The following is a 19061-nucleotide window of genomic DNA, read 5'->3' as shown; positions in this document are numbered from 1 at the left end:
TTTCTTTTCACTTTTTTTCATGCCAAAATATCTACACATTTAGAACATCTGGATGATTGGCATCAAATAGTAAAACATATGCATAATTAACAGAATTTCCTTACATTTTGTCTGGATGTTTTAGTGCTGGTAAAATAACTAAACCCTCTGAAACCCATAGTACTATTTCAGTATTAACTAAAGTATTTTTTCTTTAATTAAATAAAGAATCTCAAGAAAAATGAAATCTTAAAAACCTATTTTAAAGCACATCTATTCATTAGAAAACATGAGTCAATTTTTTTGTAAATGGTATCAGTTAAATCTAACTAATGAATATAGTTGTATCTGTGCAAGTGTGAATATTGCCTTTCTGACTATTGGAACTTTTGGCACACATTACTAGGAAGCCCTATACACATTTTGTGATATTTTCCTTTTATTGCAATGCTCAGATGGATTATGCATCAACCATCAACAATCTATTTATGAAAGAGGGAACAATCTGGGAATTGTCCGTAAGATAGTCTTCATATCAGTGCATACTAATGAACATTTTCTGTTCAATAAAACTGCTGGGGTCTGCAAAACTAGATACTTGAAAATATATTTATTTTTCTTTTAAAAAGGATTTGTATTTACAGGAAATGGTAGAGGGAATAGATAATAATATTTTATACTACTCTGGGTAAATATTTGGAGAGAAATAAAGCACATAAAAGAGAAAGAAAGAATGCACATCAAAACACATCCTAATAATACATAAAATATTACAATATATTGGAAAAGTAAAATGTTAACAACTTTTCATGCTGCAGAACATAAAATTCTTCAGGAACTCCCTTTATTCAAAACTGTGTTTTCCTTTATGGCTATTTAAGCTTCCATGTTGCTATACTTTATTTAAAGTATATGTCTATTCTTACAATCCTTTTGAGAAAAAATTTACAAGATGTGTTCACAATACTGAAATTATAAGAAATATTTATCATAGATTTATCCTTTGGCTTATATTAATGAAAGAGATTTTAAACCAAAGCTACTGTGCTTAAAATTTATACCATAAGGAGACAGAGGAGGTTTTCAATTGTGTTTTTGTGTGTAAAATTTGTTTCTTTTTTCCTTCAGAATCTTCTTTGTAAAATTTTGATGTTTGATTCAAATTAGAGTTAATCCATAAAAAGATCTGTGAGAGCATGTAATTTGTGTTTGTTTTGAATAGCTAAATGAAAAATTAAATATTGACAGACTATATATAATGCAGGATGAAACCATGATCAATCTGTGCAGCTAGATCCCATCTTGGTCACTTTGGAGATATATAAATATAGATATCTCATAAATTTTTATAACATCACAGTTACATGGTATAAATCATGCAAATAAAAGAATATAATATAAACCCCCCAAGTACAATTTTCTTGATGATTTGCTTTTTAAAATATTATCTATTTTATTTTATTGATTTTATTTTTTGATTAACATTTTTAAAATACAATGTAATATTTCAGCACATCTATATAATATGTAATGATCAAATCACGGTAATTTAGCATTTTTCTAATTTATTTATTTGGAGTTGTTTTTAGTCAGCTTTTTCACCACTGTGATCCAAAGACCTAACAAGATCAATTTTGGAGGAGAAAAGTTTATTGGGGGATGCAGGTTTCAGAGATCTTAGTCTGTAGATGGCTGACTCCATTGTTCTGAACACAGGTGAGGCGGTACAACATGGAGAAAAGAAGTGGAGGAGGAAATCAGCTCAGGACATGATGATCAGGAAGGAGAGAGAGAGAGAGAGAGAGAGAGAGAGAGAGAGAGAGAGAGAGAGAGAGAGAGAGAGAGAGAGAGAGAGAGAGAGAGAGAGAGAGAGAGAGAAAGAGTGTGAGTTCTGTCCAATAAGACAAAATATGTATCCCAAAGGCACACACTCAGGATAAACCTCCTCTAGCCTCACCATACCTGCCTACATTTACCACTCAATTAATTCTTATCAGGGGATTAATGTATTGATTAGGTTAAGATTCTCATAACCCATTCATTTCACTTGTAAATGTTCTTGCATTTTCTCACACATGAGCTTTTGTTGGACACCTCATATTTGTACCATAACAGGAGCCTTTGAACTTCTGTGTTCTAGTTTTCCACATAATATATAAGTTACTCTGAGTTATAGCCACACCACTACACTGTAAAACTCCAGAACTTATTGCTTTTAAGTAATTGTACTTTGGTACTAGTTATCAGATATTCCCTCTATCATATCACCGAATCTCTGGAATTCACTATTCTTCATTAAGATCATTTTTTTAGATTCCTCATGAGACAAAATATGTGGTATTTTTATCTTTGTGTCTAGCTTACTTTGCTTAATGTAATGTCTTTAAATTCCATTTGTTTTCCTGCAAATGACAGGATCCATTCCTTTTATGGAAGAATAACATTCTATTGTGCCTTTTTTGTGTCTAAACAAGAGCCCATTTTGTATTTTGTTTTTATAGTCAGCTGTTTTTCTTTTCTTTTTTGCTCTTTTGACCAAAAGACCCAACAAAACCAATCAGAGGAAGAAAATTTCACTTTCAGATTCATGGTTTCAGAGGTCTCAGTACATAGATGGCTGACTCCATTCCTCACAGCCCAAGGTAATGCAGGACATCAAAGCAAAATGACCCAGGACATGATCACCAAGAAGCAGAGATAGAAAACTCCATTCTCCAGTAACAAAATATATAACCCAAAGGATTGCCCTCAGTGACCCACCTCTTCTAGCCACACCCTACCTGCCTGAGTCACCACCCAGTTAATCCATTCAAGTGAAGTAATGCACTGATTAGGTTAACACTCACATACCCAAGTTTTCTTGCACAGTCACACATGTGAGTTTTGGAAGACACCTAATATTTAAACCACAACACATATATATCAAATTTTATGTATTCATTCAGAGTTGATTAGCAGTAGGTTCTTTTCATAGTTTGACTATTGTGAAATATTGCCACAATAAACATAGAAGTGCAAGTAACTTTGGTATGCTTATTTCCTTTACTTTGGATATATACCCAGTATTGACATAGCTGGGTCATATGGTTGTTCTTTGAATAGCCTCCATAATGTTCTCTATAATGGCCATATTACTACTCTGCTTTGTTATGTCTTCCCCAATGATCAACCCTGTATCAATATTTTTTAAATTTTCTCCTAAGTAGTTTGTAATACATATTTTAATTGTTTTTAGTTGCAGGCTTGAAAGAATTTTTTATTATAAAACTTACAAGTTTATAAATAATCATTGTTTAGAGTTTATGTCTGGTATTTGGATCTTTGTAATAGTCTTCTACTTACACTTAAGAAAGAGGGCAATATATATGCATAAAGAACTGTATTTTAACAGAAAATAATTTCAAACCAGATGCAGTAGCACATGTGGGCTTATAATCCTAATAATGTAGGAGGCTGAGGCAGCAGGATTGAAAGTTTGAGGCCAACCTTGGCAACTTGGTAAGACCCTATCTCAAAATAAAAAACTAAAAAGGGTAAGGGACGTAGCTCAGTGGTAGAGTAGCCCTGGGTACAATTTGCAGTACCAAAAGAAAAAAGAAACTATAGCTCTGTAGTATAACATTTTTTTTTAGTTTTTTTTTTTTTAAATTCGAATTTGTTATATATGATGGCAGAATGCATTACAGTTCATATTACATATATAGAACACAATTTTTCATATCTCTGGTTGTACAAAAAGTAGAGTCACATGGTTCCTGTCTTCATACCTGTACTTAGGGTAATGATGTTCATCTCATTCCACCATCTTTTCTACACTCTTGCCCCCTCCTTCCCCGCTCCCAGCCCTCTGCCCTATCTAGAGTTGGTCTAATCCACTTTGTTCTGCCTCCCAGCCCCATTATGAATCATCCTCCTAATATCAGAGAAAACATTCAGAATTTGTTTTTTTAGGATTGGCTGACTTCACTTAAGTTCTGGTATTGTGATACCTCCTGCTTCACTATTCCAGCTAAGGATTTCTTTTGTTATTCTGGGCCTTATTTTTCCAAATGAATTTCATGGTTGCTTTTTCTATTTCTATGAAGCATGCCATTGGAATTTTAATAAAAATTGCATTAAATATGTATAGCACTTTTGGAAGTATGGCCATTTTGACAATATTAATTATGCCTATCCAAGTATGTAGGATATCTTTCCATCTACTAAGGTCTTCTTAAATTTCTTTCTTTAGTGTCCTGTAGCTTTCATTGTAGAGGTCTTTCACTTCCTTTCTTAGATTGATTCCCAGATATTTTATTTGTTTCCAAGGCTAATGTGAATGAGATAGTTTTCCTAATTTCTCTTTCAGTTGATTCATCACTGATATATAGGAGCACAATTGACTTATGGATGTTAATTTTATATCTTGCTATATTTTGAAATTTATTTTTGGATTCTAGAAGTTTTATGGTGGAGTTTTTTGAGTCTTCTAAGTATAAAATCAAGTCATCAACAAATAGGAATAATTTGAATTCTTATTTTCAAATTCATATCCTTTTAATTTCTATCTTCTAATTGCTCTAGCTAGAATTTAAAGGATTATATTGAATAAAAATGGTGAAAGAGGACATCCTTGTCTTGTGCCAGTTTTTAGAGGGAATGCTTTCAATTTTTCTCTACTCAAAATGATGATGGTCTTGGGTTTAACAAGCATAGCTTTTACAATAATGAGGAATGTTCCTCCTATCCTTAGTTTTTCTAGCCTTTTGAACAAGAGTGTATGCTGTATTTTGTAAAATGCCTTTTCTGCATCTATTGTGACAATTATGTGATTATTGTCTTCAAGTATATTGATGTGATGAACTATGTTTATTGATTTCTATATTTTGAACCAATATTGCATCCCTGGGATGAACCCCACTGGATCATGGTGCACTATTTTTTTAATATGTTTTGTATATGATTTGCCAGAATTTTATTGAGAATTTTTGCATCTATGTTCATCAGGGATATTGGTCTGAAGTGTTCTTTCCTTGATGTGTCTTTGTATGGTTTGGGTATCAGGGTGATTCTATCTTCATAGAATGAGTTTGGAAGGGTTCCTTCATTTTCTGTTTCATGGAAAACTTTGAGGAGGATTGGTATAGTTTCTTCTTTGAAGGTTTTGTAGAACTCAGCTGAAAATCCATAGTGACTAATAGAAGAAAAAGTAGGCCCAAATCTCCATCTCATCAGGTTAGGAAATAAATTCCTCAATGGGATTCCTAAAGCACAAAAAGTAAAATCAAGGATCAACTAATGGGATAGTATCAAATTAAAAAGCTTCTTCACAGCAAAGGAAACAATAAAGAATGTGAAGAGAGAGCCTAACGAATGGGAGAAAATTTTTGCCACCTTTATCTCAGATAGAGCATTATTCTCTAGGATATTTAAGAACTCAAGAAACTTAACACCCATAGCAAAACTAATAACCCAATTAATACATGGGTAAAAGAACTGAACAGATATTTCACAGAAGAGTAAATATAAATGGTTAAAAAAATATGAAAAAATGTTCAAGATCTCCAGCAATTTAGAGAAATGCAAATTAAAACTACATCAAAATTTCATTTTACCTATGTCGGATGGCAATTATCAAGAATATAAGTAACGATAAATGTTGTTGAGGATGTGGAGGAAAGGTACACTCATACATTGCTGGTAGGACTGCAAATTGGAGCAACCATTCTGGAAAGAAGTGCAGAGATTCCTTAGAAAACTTGGAGTGGAACCACCATTAGACCCAGTTATCCCACTCGTTGGCATACACCTAAATGACTTTAAAAAATTAACACACTATAGTGACATGGCCACATCAATATTTATAACAACTCAATTCACAATAGGTAAGTTGTGGGACCAACTTTGGTGACCTTCAACAGATGGATGAATAAAAAGAATGTTGTATACACATGGAATATTACTCAGTCATAAAGAAAAATGAAATTATGACATTTTCCAGTAAATGTAAGACAATCCTAAAAAAAAAAAAAACAAGCAAAAATATGCCAAATCCCCAAAACAAAAGTCTGGATGTTTTCTCTAATAATCTAATAATCAGATGCTTATTACAATAAAGGGGGTGGGAGCTAGGGAAGAATAAGTTACTTTAGATTAGTTAGAGGGAAGTGAAGGGAAGCAAGGAGGTATGGGAGTAAGAAATTAGTAGAATGAATCAGACATTAGTACCCTATGTACATATGACTACATGACTAGTGTGATTCTACATCATGTTCAGCCAAAAGAATGAGAAATAATACTCCATTTATGTATTATGCGTCAAAGTGCATTCTACTGTCATGAATAACTAATTAGAACAAATAAAAAAGAAAGGAAAAAAACAAAGGCTGCATGGTCTCTCTGATATGTGGATGCTAATACACAATAAGGCAGGGAGGAAAGGAAAGAAGTTCACTGGATTAGACAAAGGGTAATGTAAGGAAGGGAAGGGGGATAAGGATAGGACAGTAGAATGAATTGTACATAACATTCCTATGTTCATATATGAGTACATGACCAGTGTAATTCCACATAATGTACAACCACAAGAACAAGAAGTTATGCTTCATGTATGTATAATATGTCAAAATACATTCTAGTGTCATGTACAACTAAAAATACTTTTAAAAAAGAAGGAAAAAAGAAAGAAACAATAGTTTTCTGTGTGACATTTTAAAAAACTCTTAGCAATTTCATGGGCAGGGTATTTAGACTTTTCAACATTTTATGCCTTAGTTTTTACATTCTCAGTTTTAACATCAGGTTTTGCCATTTATGTAAAATCTACTGGCTTTAGTCTTATAAATTTTAGCTGAAGATTCATTCTATTTCCTTATTTTTCTAAATAAACCATATGTGTTTACTTATGTGAATATTTATCATAAACTTTTTGGATAAACATACTTATTTTAATCCCATTTCTCACTCACATTTTTATTCATGTGCTTAGTGTAATAGGATACAGTCTTTTTAAACTTACACCAAGTTTTCCTGCAACTTTACATATATTTCTTTTATCTTAGTAGATGGGTCTTAAGCATTTGTCACTGTTATTATTTCTTCTTTTTTTTAAAACATTACAAAATAAATAACACAATCAAGCTAATTTGCACATTTATCAACTCATATATTTTAGTGTGTGTGTGTGTGTGTGTGTGTGTGCAGTAAAGCACTTATGTTCTACCTTATCATCAAATTTCAGATATACAGTAACCATATTGTTATCTATAGTCACCATGAAATACATTTGCTCTCCAGAATATATTCATCTTGCAAAGCTGAAACTTTGTATCCTCTTGCTGAGAAGCTCATTTTCCCCCATCTAGAACAAATATATAGAACATATTTTACTTCTAATGAATAGTTTTTAGCATTTTTTGTTTCTATTTTTTTCTAAAGAAGAATTTACACATACACATACACACAAGATTGTATGTGTTTCAGTTAATTACTTCTGTTTTATATGCCCACAATATTACTACACAGGGCAAGAAAGTTTTCATAGGTCGCCTTCCAGTTATTACTCAATCCCCACAAAAGACAATCACTTTTTGACCTCCATCACTATAGTTTTGCCACTGTGTGACTTTATATAAGAATCACCACACAGTATGATTTTTGAGTTTTATTTCTTTGATGATTGATTTTTTTTTATTGTGGAAAAATCACATGATGTCTACCCTTTAAAAAGCTTTAACTACAGAGTTGTTAACTGTATTCACATTTGTCATAAACAGATCACCAGAACTTTCTCACCTTGCATGCACTTATGGAAAAGAAACACAAAGATCCCCCACATGCCACCAATCAATCTCTGGCAAACACCATCCGACTTTCTGCCTCTAAGAGCTTTAGACGCCTTTAGATATCTCATATAGGTGGAATGGTATAGCATTTGTCCTTCTATGAGTGACTAATTTCACTTTGTATGTCTTTCAGGTTCATCAATGTTGTCAAATATGGCAAAATTTCCTTCTTTTATTAAGACAATAATATTGCAATCTGTATATACTGTATGCCATATTTTCATTATGCATTCACCTGGAGATGGACATGTAGATTGTTTTTACCTCTGGAATATAAAAAAATAATACTTACTGTACTAAACATGAAAGTGCAAATATCCTTCAAATTCCCTTTTCAATAATTTTGTATACATATCCAGTAGTGAAATTACTGGATCATATGGTAGTTCTATTTTAGCTTTTGGAGGAAACATGTACTGTTTTCCTTAACAGCTGAATCATTTATATTTCTAACAGCATTACACAAGATTTATTATTTCTCCATGTCCTCACCAGCACTATTTATTTTTGTTTTTTTTTTTTTAATTTTTAAAATTATCTTCATTCTAAGAGTTTCTTAAGTTTATTCCTAAGTATTCTATCATTTTTGATATTATTATTTTTAAATATTTATTTTTAGTTGTAGGTGGACATAATACCTTTATTTTATTTATTTATTTTTATGTGGTGCTGAGGATCAAACCCAGGGCCTCGTACATGCTAGGTAAGTGCTTTACCACTGAGCTATAACCCCAGCCCTATTTTTTATATTATTATAAACAAATTATTTTATTAATTTTCTTTTCAGATTGTTCATTTTTAGCGTATAAAACTGATTTTGTATGTTGGATTTGTATCCAGCAATTTTCTGAGAATATTAGTTCTAATAGTCTGATGAAATCTTTAGGGTTTCAAAATATAAGATCATGATATGTGAATAGAAATAATGTAGTTCTTAATCCCATTTGATAATGGAGTATGATTCTTTAAATGGTTTGTTGAATTCAGATTGAAGATTTTGGCAATTGTATTTACTAGGAATATTGATTCATAATTTTCTTATATTGTCTTTTATTCATTTTCATATAAGGATATTCTGGCCTCAAAGAATTTACTGGTGTTTCCCCCTTTTCATGCTTTTTCTGTTTTGTTTTTGTTTTTGTTAATAGTTTGAGGAGGCTTGCCATTGCATTTTCTTCAATTGTTTGGTGGATTTATACACCAAAGCCATTTATTCCTTTGTTGAGAAGTTTTTGATTACTTTTTCAATTCCTTACTATTTATAATTCTGTTCAGATTTTTTAAATGGTTTTCCTGAATCAATCTTGATATATTTCTAGGAATTTATCCACTTCTTCTAGGTTATATAATTTGTTGGTGTATAATTTTTTATAGCAGTCTCTTTTATGTTTTATTGGTGCATTTTACTTTTACAGAGTAATGGGTTTCATTATAGCATATTTTATATGGATATATTATGCCCTGATCATATCTCCCACACCATTATCATACTCTCCCCTACTTCTGATTCTCTTCCTCTTTTCTAATAGTCTACTGGCATGAAATGAAATCATGACATACCAAAACTTTTAGTTTGGAGCAAAAACCATACTAAGAGAGAAATTTGTAATTATAAATGCCTATATTATAAAAGTATCATAATCATTTTTATTTCTATGGCATCACTTGTATAGTCTCTTCTTTCCTTTCTGATTTTGTTTATTTAAAGATTAACAATTTTTATATTTTCAAAGTCTTAATTTTTTTGATTTGTCTACTTCATTTATTTCTGTTCTAATCTTTTAGTGTTTCCTTCCTTTTGCTAACTTTGGTTTTAGTTTGTTTTTTATTTGTAGTTTCTTAAGAGTAAAGTTAGATAATTTATTTGAGATCTTTCATTAGAAACAAGGGCATTTACAGCTATGAACATCCCTCTTATTACTGATTATGCTGCATACCACAAGTTTTGGTGTGTTGTACATTCATTTTTGTTCAAGAAATTCTTCTATTTCCCTGTTGTTTTTATCTTTTACTTGTTGGTTGTTCAGGACTGTGCTGTTTAATTTCCCCATAGATGTGAACTTTTCATTTTTTTCTTCTGCCATTAATTTCTATTTTCATTCCACTATGGTTGAAAACTAGAGTTGGTGTGATTTCAGCATTCTTAAATTTGTTAAGATTTTCTTGTGATCTATATGAAGTCTATCCTGGAGAATGATCTGCATGTGCTTGAGAAGAATTTGTATTCTGTTACTGTTGGGTAGAATGCTCTGTGTGTATCTGTTATGTCCATTTATTTTATATTGTTTTCCACAGCCTCTATTTCCTTATCAATTTTCTATCTAGATATTCTATTTATTATTGAAAATGGGGGGGTGCTGTTGCTGTGGCTCAGTGGTAGAGCACTTGCATAGCACTTGTAAAGCACTGGGTTCCATCCTCAACACCACATATAAATAAATAAAGGTATTGTGTCCATCTACCATATATATATATATGGAAGTATAGATATTTAAATCTCCTCCTATCCTGTGTTCCCTTTATTTCTTCTTTCTGTTCTGTTCTTATTTACTTAATATATTTTGGTGCTTTCATCTTGGGTGCATGTATATTGATAATTGTTTTATCTTCCTAGTCAATCATTCTTTTTCTCATTTTATGATGCTCTTCTTTGTCTCTTGAGATAGTTTTTTTTAATGTTTTGTTTTAGTTGTAGTTGGACACAATACCTTTTTCATATTCTTTGTGTACCATAGATGCATAAATATTTTTGTGGTTACCATGGGGTTTACATGAGATATATTTATAATAATGTGTTTTAAGATGGTAAACACTTACCTTTAATGTAACACAATGACTGCATTTTCCCCATCCCCCATTTTATGTCTCAACATTGCTTTTGTTTCCTGCTGCCCTAGGGATTTAGATCATTACATGTTTTGTTGGTACTACAAAACAGGCAAGACAAGCATTTTGCCTCACACAGTCTTTCTAACAGCTAAAATATTGGACTCATGCTTAATTTTTGTTGAATGTTTTTTTGTTTTTTTTACCCACTAATTCCACACTAAATCAGGGTATTTAACTACAGCAAAGGAATACTTGCTTGCCTAAACCATATGACATTGTTCTTAATGAATTCCGGTCTGGTGTCTTTTTGAGTTGGTTTAGGGTAGGACAAGACAAAAATAATTCCCTTATCTCTCCCAAAAGTTTGAAGGCAGGATGTATGTTTTTGTTTTTATTGTTATTATTATCATTCAGGTACTGAAGATTGAACCCATGGTGCTTAACCACTGAGCCACATCCAGAGCCTTTTTTCATATTTTCTTAGAGGCAGAGTCTTGCTGGCTGAGTTGCTTAGGAGCTCACTAAATTTTTTAGATTGGCTTTGAACTTATAATACTCCTGCTTCAGTCTCTAGAGCCACTGGGATTACAAGTGTGCACCACTGCACATGTTTTAATATTTCTACCCCCTGAGTTTTCTCCAAATTACACTGCACTGATCCAGGAAGGAAGGATAATGATGAGGGATCCAGTGAACTTTTCTACTATATTTGATGCAGTTGATTTTGCATTCACTTGGGGTGCAGAAACATCTTAACTCATTTCTCGATTTCTCACATTGAGAATTGAATTGCATATTGCTGTTGAATCTATGTTCTCATGAGGGGAAGGGAGACTCAGGGTTTCCTATCATACCATGATACTGACATCATTCTAATATAATGCTTTTAAGATTAATTTATAGTGCTATGTTTTAGTGTAGTATATTCATTTTTATTGCTTACTAGTGTTCTATTGTATTGATGTGCCTCATGTGTTTATTCTATTTGACTTTAAACTTCACATATTAAATTGTTTACATTAGTTATGTCTCATAATCCAAAAAAAATGTAGGCTCACTGTACTACATTCAGTTAGAAATTCTCTATGTAATACAAGACTTAGAGCTAAGAATTGGTTTGCGGATTTGAAGGTAAAACATCAATTTCATTTCCAGTTATAATGTGCCAAAATAAATATTGTGATTCTACAGGTAGCTCATTAAAATACTATGACTTATACTATCTTCTTTCTGTTCTCTGGATACAAATTAACATTACAGTAATCCAATCTATTGCTTTCCAAAATAACCAATGAAATCCCTCATCATTTATTGATTTCATTTTTTGATGCATAGGATATTTAATTTTATAAGATGATCAATACAATCTAACATAAAAGTTAAGAAAACACTGCAAATTTGTAGTGAAAACAAAGCACCAGATAAATTAATAAAAAATTGAATCACAAAAACAAAGTCATAATAAAGTCTTCGTACATTATATCCTGGCTCAGATGCACAAAATGTTCAAGTATTGGGATCTTATAATTCCCATTTCCTTTATTGAATCATGAGTGTGAGTGTATCCAATTTAATCAATAAAAGATAAAATTTAGTTTATATTTGCTAAGATAATTCTAGAAGTTTTTCTTCAAAAAATAAACATTGTAGGGAAATGCTCTATCACTGACTAAAATCACCTTAAAACCATTAAATAATGCTTTTTCCCTAAATACACAATTCCTAGTGTCACAATGTTAAGCAGAAGAGCATTTGAGAAGATCTACTTTGCCTAATTGAACTAGAATTGAAATTGAAATTAATGGGACATTAGTCAACATTCTGCCTGATAGTAGTAAACAGATGTTAATAAAGAACAGAATTTTTTTTTTCAAACTAATGTGCTTTTCTTTCCAAACTGACTACCTAATAATCTTATGTCATGTGCAATTTTATGTTCTGGCTAATAAATGAAAAACTAATAAAAAAAGTTTGGGTTTTTTGATTATAAAATAAAGAAGTATTTCCATTAATCAAGATTATATACAATATGCAATTTAGGTAGTCAATCAGGTGCCTTCAGGATTCTAAGCACCACAGAAAGAATGAAGTTTAGAACCATAATATTTAGGGTAGAATGGCAAACTACAGTGTTAATTTCACTCAAGCTGAAGAAAGGGAGGGGACACCAAACTTATTTTCCTACTAATAAGAAAAGAACAAACAAAAAATGTGTAAAATAAAATAGACTGCATTGAGAACATGTTCTTTTTTGAATTTTTAAATTTGTTTTAATTAGTTATACATGACAGTAGAATGCATTTATTCACTTTGATGTATCATACATAGATGGGATATAATTTCTGATTTTTCTGAGTGTACATGTTGCAGAAACATATTGGTCACGTAGTCACATCTATACATACAGTAATAATATCTGTTTCATTCTACTATCTTTCCTATCCCCATATCCTCTCCTCTCTCCCCAAAACTTCCCTCTACTTAATCTAAGGTAATGGTATTCTTCCCTAGTGCCCCCCAGCTTATTTTGAATTATCATCTGCATATTAGAGAAAAAATCCAGCCTCTGGTTTTGTTGGATTGGCTTATTTTTTTAAGCATGATATTTTCCAACTCCAACCATTTACTGGAGAATGCCATAATTTCACACTTCTTTAAAACTGAGTAATATTCCATTGAGTATATATACCACATTTTCTTTATCCATTTATCTATAAAGGGACACCTAGGTTGGTTCCATAGTCTAGCACATGTTCTTATTGATTTGTAGCAATTTATGACTAATTGGCTCATATCTGTATAAAAATAAAAATAGTTATCAGAAAAAGCAAGAGAACATTATCCAACATAGAGTATCATTTGATTATCCTGTGATCACATGGATGATTGAAAGCTGCTGTTGCTGTTGCTTCCTAGAATTGTAAGAGAGTAGTAGTAGTAGTATCACATATCACTAGCACTGCCAAAAGATCAAAATTCAAAGTACACTTTCACTGAATGCATACAGAGTTGAAAAATATTAAGTCAAACTATTTTAAGTCAGAGATCTTCAGTATTTTATGTGATTTACATATACCCAAACAGTATATTGCTGGGAGCCATTAGCCAAGTAGGTATGACAATTTCCTTGCCAGCGTACCCCATGTTGCAGTGACATTGAATGTAGGTGACCTTGCTCAAGGACCAAGGTGGATTAGGGCATTCCGGTTTAGGTTCCAGGTTTAAGGTTTAAGATTATTCCTGCTGGGAATAGGGCGTATCCTGCTGCCTGAGTTCCCCTTGAGTTCTCATGGGATTTAGACAGTATTTTTTGGGAGACAGAAGCCCAGTGGAGGTGGATTTGGGCAGAGAACGTGGATTTCCCCAGAACGTGATTGTAGAGGGCTGGTGTGAGTTCGGGAATAAAGAGTTGCTGTTTGAATCTACAAGCTGTGTGGTGGCTCGTGATTGTGTGCCCAGCCAGACTGTGGCATTTGTGCCCAGCCAGACTGCGGCAGTATATTTTGCATTAGTTCAACAGTAACAATTAGCAAATTCTTTGGGGGTTCTTCTGACATTAATTTTTACTACAGTATGCATACTGAAGTTTTCTACTGTTTTCTTGCAATATGAAATATCATGTTTCTTCTAAAATTGAAAATTACATTCAAGGACAAAATCATGTTCAATATACAGTGGTGATATATATTTTTTCTTGTAATCTGCTTTTATTTTTTAATTTTTTTATTAGTTGCTGAAGACAGTACAATGATCTTGACATATCATACATTTGATTCAAATAGCTTATGAATTCTCATTTTTCCACATGTACAGATTGCAGGATCACATTGGTTGTACAGCCACATTTATACATACAGCAATACTAGTGTCTGTTGTATTCTGCTGCCCTCCCTATCCCCCCTCCCCTCCCCTCCCCTCCTCTCCCATCACCTCTCTCTAACCAGTCTACTGTGACACTTTTCTCTCTCTCTTTTTTCCCTCCCCCTCACACCATCATATATGTATTTTGTGTACTGATGAGGGTTTCCTTCCATCTTCCGTGAAATTCTCCTTCTCCCTCTCATTCCCTCCCACCTCTCTTCCCTGTTTAGTGGTAATCTTCTTCTCATGCTCTCCCTCCCTACTTTGCCTTCAGTCACCTCCCTTATATCAGAGAAGACATTCAGCATTTGTTTTTTAGGGATTGGCTAACTTCACTTAGCATAATCTGCTCTAATGCCATCCATTTCGCTGCAAATGCCATGATCTTGTTATTTTTTAGTGCTGTGTAATATTCCATTGTGTATAAATGCCACTTTTTTATCCATTCATCTATTGAAGGGCAACTAGGTTGGTTCCACAGTCTAGCTATTGTGAATTATGTTACTATGAATATTGATGGAGCTGTGTCCCTGTACTATGCTCTTTTTATGTCTTTTGGGTATAGTCCAAGAAGGGGAATAGCTGGAGCAAATGGTGGTTTCATTCCCAGCTTTCCAAGGAATCTCCATACTGCTTTCCATATTGGCTGCACCAATTTGCAGTCCCACCAGCAATGTATGAGTGTACCTTTTTCCCCACATCCTCTCCAACACTTGTTGTTGTTTGTCTTCATAATGGCTGCCATTCTGACTAGAGTGAGATGAATCTTAGAGTAGTTTTGATTTGCATTTCTCTGAGATGATGAGCATTTTTTCATATATTTTTGTTGATTGATTGTATATCCTCTAAGAAGTCTGTTCATATCCTTGGCCCATTTGTTGATTGGTATATTTTTAAGTATATTTTCAACAACTGACCATGAGATACTAAAGAAGAAAATTTCTGATTTGTGAGAAGAATATAAGTTGCAATCCTCTGAAGTATTTGAGGACCTATTTGCTTTTGTGCGCTCTCTCTCTCTCTCTCTCTCTCTCTCTCTCTCTCTGTGCTGAGGATTGAACCCAGGAGCACTTAATCACTGAGCCACATCACCAGTCCATTTTTATTTTGAGACAGGGTCTCTTTTTTTAATTCTGTTTTGGAACTCCATAACTTGTTGAGCCTGGCTTTGAACTTGGTATCAGGGGACCTCATTCTCTGGAGTTTGGGAGTTTGTAATCTCTGGGATTACACACATGTACCACCTTACCCAGTTGTTCCATCCTATTCTTTTTAATGTATATATGAATGCATGTTTTATTCACCTACACAACTCACAGCTTTTTAGGACTATGATAATTAAGCAGTTTTGACAAAAATATGTTCCCTTTGAGATGATGTAAGTTTTCCACAATTCATCAGGCCTATAATTTCTGCTTTAAATTGGAAGGACTTTCAAACTACTTGGTTTTTCAGAATGTGTCTTTATGAAACATTTGATGGTTTTCATTCTTTGGTCTAACATACACAGAAGTTTTAAAAATGCATGTGATCTCTAGCAATTAGAAAAATGCAAATCAAAACTACTCTTAAGATATCATCTCACTCCAGTCAGAATGGCAGCTATTATGAAGACAAACAAATAAGTGTTGGTGAGAATGTTGGGGAAAAGACACACTCATACATTGCTGGTGGGACTGAAAATTGGTGCAGCCAATATAGAAAGCAGTATTGAGAATCCTTGGAAAACTTGGAATGGAACCACAATTTGACCCAGCTATTCCTCTCCTCGGTCTATACCCAAAGGATTTAAAATCAGCGTACTACAGAGACACAGCCACATCAATGTTTATAGCAACACAATTCACAATAGCTTAACTGTGTAACCAACCAAATGCCCTTCAGTAGATGAGTGGATAAAGAAAATGTGGCTTATATACACAATGGAATTTTACTCAGCATTAAAAGAGAATAAAATCATGGAATTTGCAGGTAAGTGGATGTCATTGGAGAAGATAATGCTAAGTGAAATTAGCCAATCCCCCCCCCAAAAAAAAAGAAAAAAAAAACAAATGCTGAATTATATATCTGATTTAAGGATGCTGATCCATAATATGCTGTGGGGGGAGATGGGAGGATTAAATAAACTCTAGATAGGGCAAAGGGGAAAAGGGAAGGGAGAGCAAGGGAGGGGGATGGGCTAGGAAAGACCATGGAATGTGATGGACATCATTACCCTAAGTACATGTATGAAGACACAAAGGATGTGACTCTACTTTGTGTAAAACCAGAGATATGAAAAATTATGCTTTATATGTGTAACATGAATTGTAATGTATTCTGCTGTCATATATAACAAATTAAAATTAGAAGTAAAATTTTTTAAAAAATGTATATAAACAAATGCAATTCATATACTATGAATATGGCTTCTGAATGATGTCATTGTTTTAGTTGCATGGATTATTTTAAAGGTGGGTTATAGCAAGATATCTTCTATTTTTATAGATATAGCCTCATATTGTAAATGTATGAACATGTCTATCCCAAGTTAAACCCTCTTTTTGCAGAAGTTTTCCAAATTTTTTCTTAGGAAGCAGAATATCCTAAAGCTTCCAAATTTAAGTACATAATAATTTTAAAAAGATAATTTAGCAAACATTTATCAAATATCCACTAAAAGGCATATGCATCTTACATTACTTTGACTTACGGGCCACAAGAAATGAAAGAAAATCTCTTTCTACGAAAGTTTATAAATTAGTAAGAAGATCTAAAATGCACATAGGTGGTTAAAAGAATAATACCAAAAAGAATATAATAATTTCTATAAAATAAGTAATGAGATTAAAGAGTTACTACATGTGAAAGAGGGAGAAGTACAGTAGAGATTTCACTTCAAGTTGGCCTTGAAATGTAGGTAGAGATTAGAGAAAGAGCATTATCTCTAATCATCAGTTTGTCAGGATTATTTTTTTTTAAGAAAATCATAGAATCCAACAAAAGTTTAAGAACAAAAAATAACTTATTTTCTTTTATTGCTATAAGGTCTATAACCATCAGCTAATTTCAGCCCTTGCTTGAATTCAAGGGATCAAGCAATACTTTAGGTCATCTCAATCTATTGCCTCTATTTTTTTTTACATTAGCTTCATTTTCAGGCAAGTGGTGTTTGGCAGTTTTAGATTTACATAACAACTTTCTTTTAATTAATTTATTTATTTTTCGTATTGGGAATTAAACTCAGGGGCATTTTGGCCACTGAGCCACATTCCCAGCCTTATTTTGTATTTTATTAGAGACAGGGTCTCACTGAGTTTGGATATTTTGGCTGAGGCTGGCTTTGAACTTGGGATCCAACTACCTCAGCTTCCTGAGCCACTTGGATTACAGGTAGTGCACCACCAGGCCTAGCTACATAACAGCTTTCTATCTTCAGAGAAAAAGGAGAATGAAACTCTCAACGTACAATTTAACTGGTCTAGATTAGATAATATGCCCATATTACAATGAATCATTGTGGTCAGAGGGATGTAATGCTCTGATTAGCCACACTTGAGATACTCTAAATCCTGGAGGCTGAAACCAGAGGCAGAAACATTATTCAATGCAAACAGAAAATTTAATCGTATAGGAAAGAACTGGATGCTTAGGGAAATAAATGTACCTATGTGGTGGGACTTTTGGGAACTTGTTTAACATACTGGGACTGTACTTTGTTCATCTAAAAAGGTAAATGATTTAACTAACTTCATAAAATTATCATTAGAATGAAATTTGATGTGCTTATAAAGCTCTGGTACTTGGTATGTTGTTGAAAAATGTTAGTTTCTTTCCCCTTTTATAGTCCCTATGCATGCTAAGATTCTAGCTTAAACTCCCACACACCCAAACATAATCATACACACTGAGATCCCCTTGCATGATGTGATAGGAAGTACACAGAAATAGTGCTATAATATATCATTCACAAGTTTTACCTGAGGCAATTCTTTCAACCATTACCTTTACACTTAATCAAATTGACGTGAAATTGATAGTTTGAGCCTGAAAAATCTCAGTTTTAGGAAATGCAATTGGTCTAATACCCCCCCCCCCAAAAAAAAAAAAAACCTTATCAAACTGTTAGCCGTCCTCAAGTTAGTCTTAAAATTGAAATTGATTCCATAAAAATAGTTTCATCTGCTATGATTAGGGACAATACTGTTCTAACCTATAATATAGAAGCTATGGAAAGGCATATTAAGGCTAATATTCTTTGTATATTAGGTGCTAAGAGGAACAGAATGGATACTGAATCTTCATTTAGGAGGATATAATCAAAAGTGAATGGATAGTAGACATAGTAGAAATATATATTCCTGTTTTGTACTAGGATTTCTTGATATTAGACCAATGCATTTCTACATTTAATGTAGCAGGATATGTAATTAAGAGACCCATAAATGGAAAGTGACCATAAAAATTATAATCATTTAAATTCTGTCAGATTTCAAGTAGAAATCTTCCATTAAATCTTATGTATTAGGCACAGACATGTTCAAAATTATGATCACAAACAATACTAAAATCAATGATCTTCAGTGACTC

The sequence above is a fragment of the Marmota flaviventris genome, chromosome X (assembly GCF_047511675.1).
Source record: "Marmota flaviventris isolate mMarFla1 chromosome X, mMarFla1.hap1, whole genome shotgun sequence".
NCBI lineage: Eukaryota > Metazoa > Chordata > Mammalia > Rodentia > Sciuridae > Marmota > Marmota flaviventris.
This window is presented reverse-complemented; position numbering follows the sequence as displayed.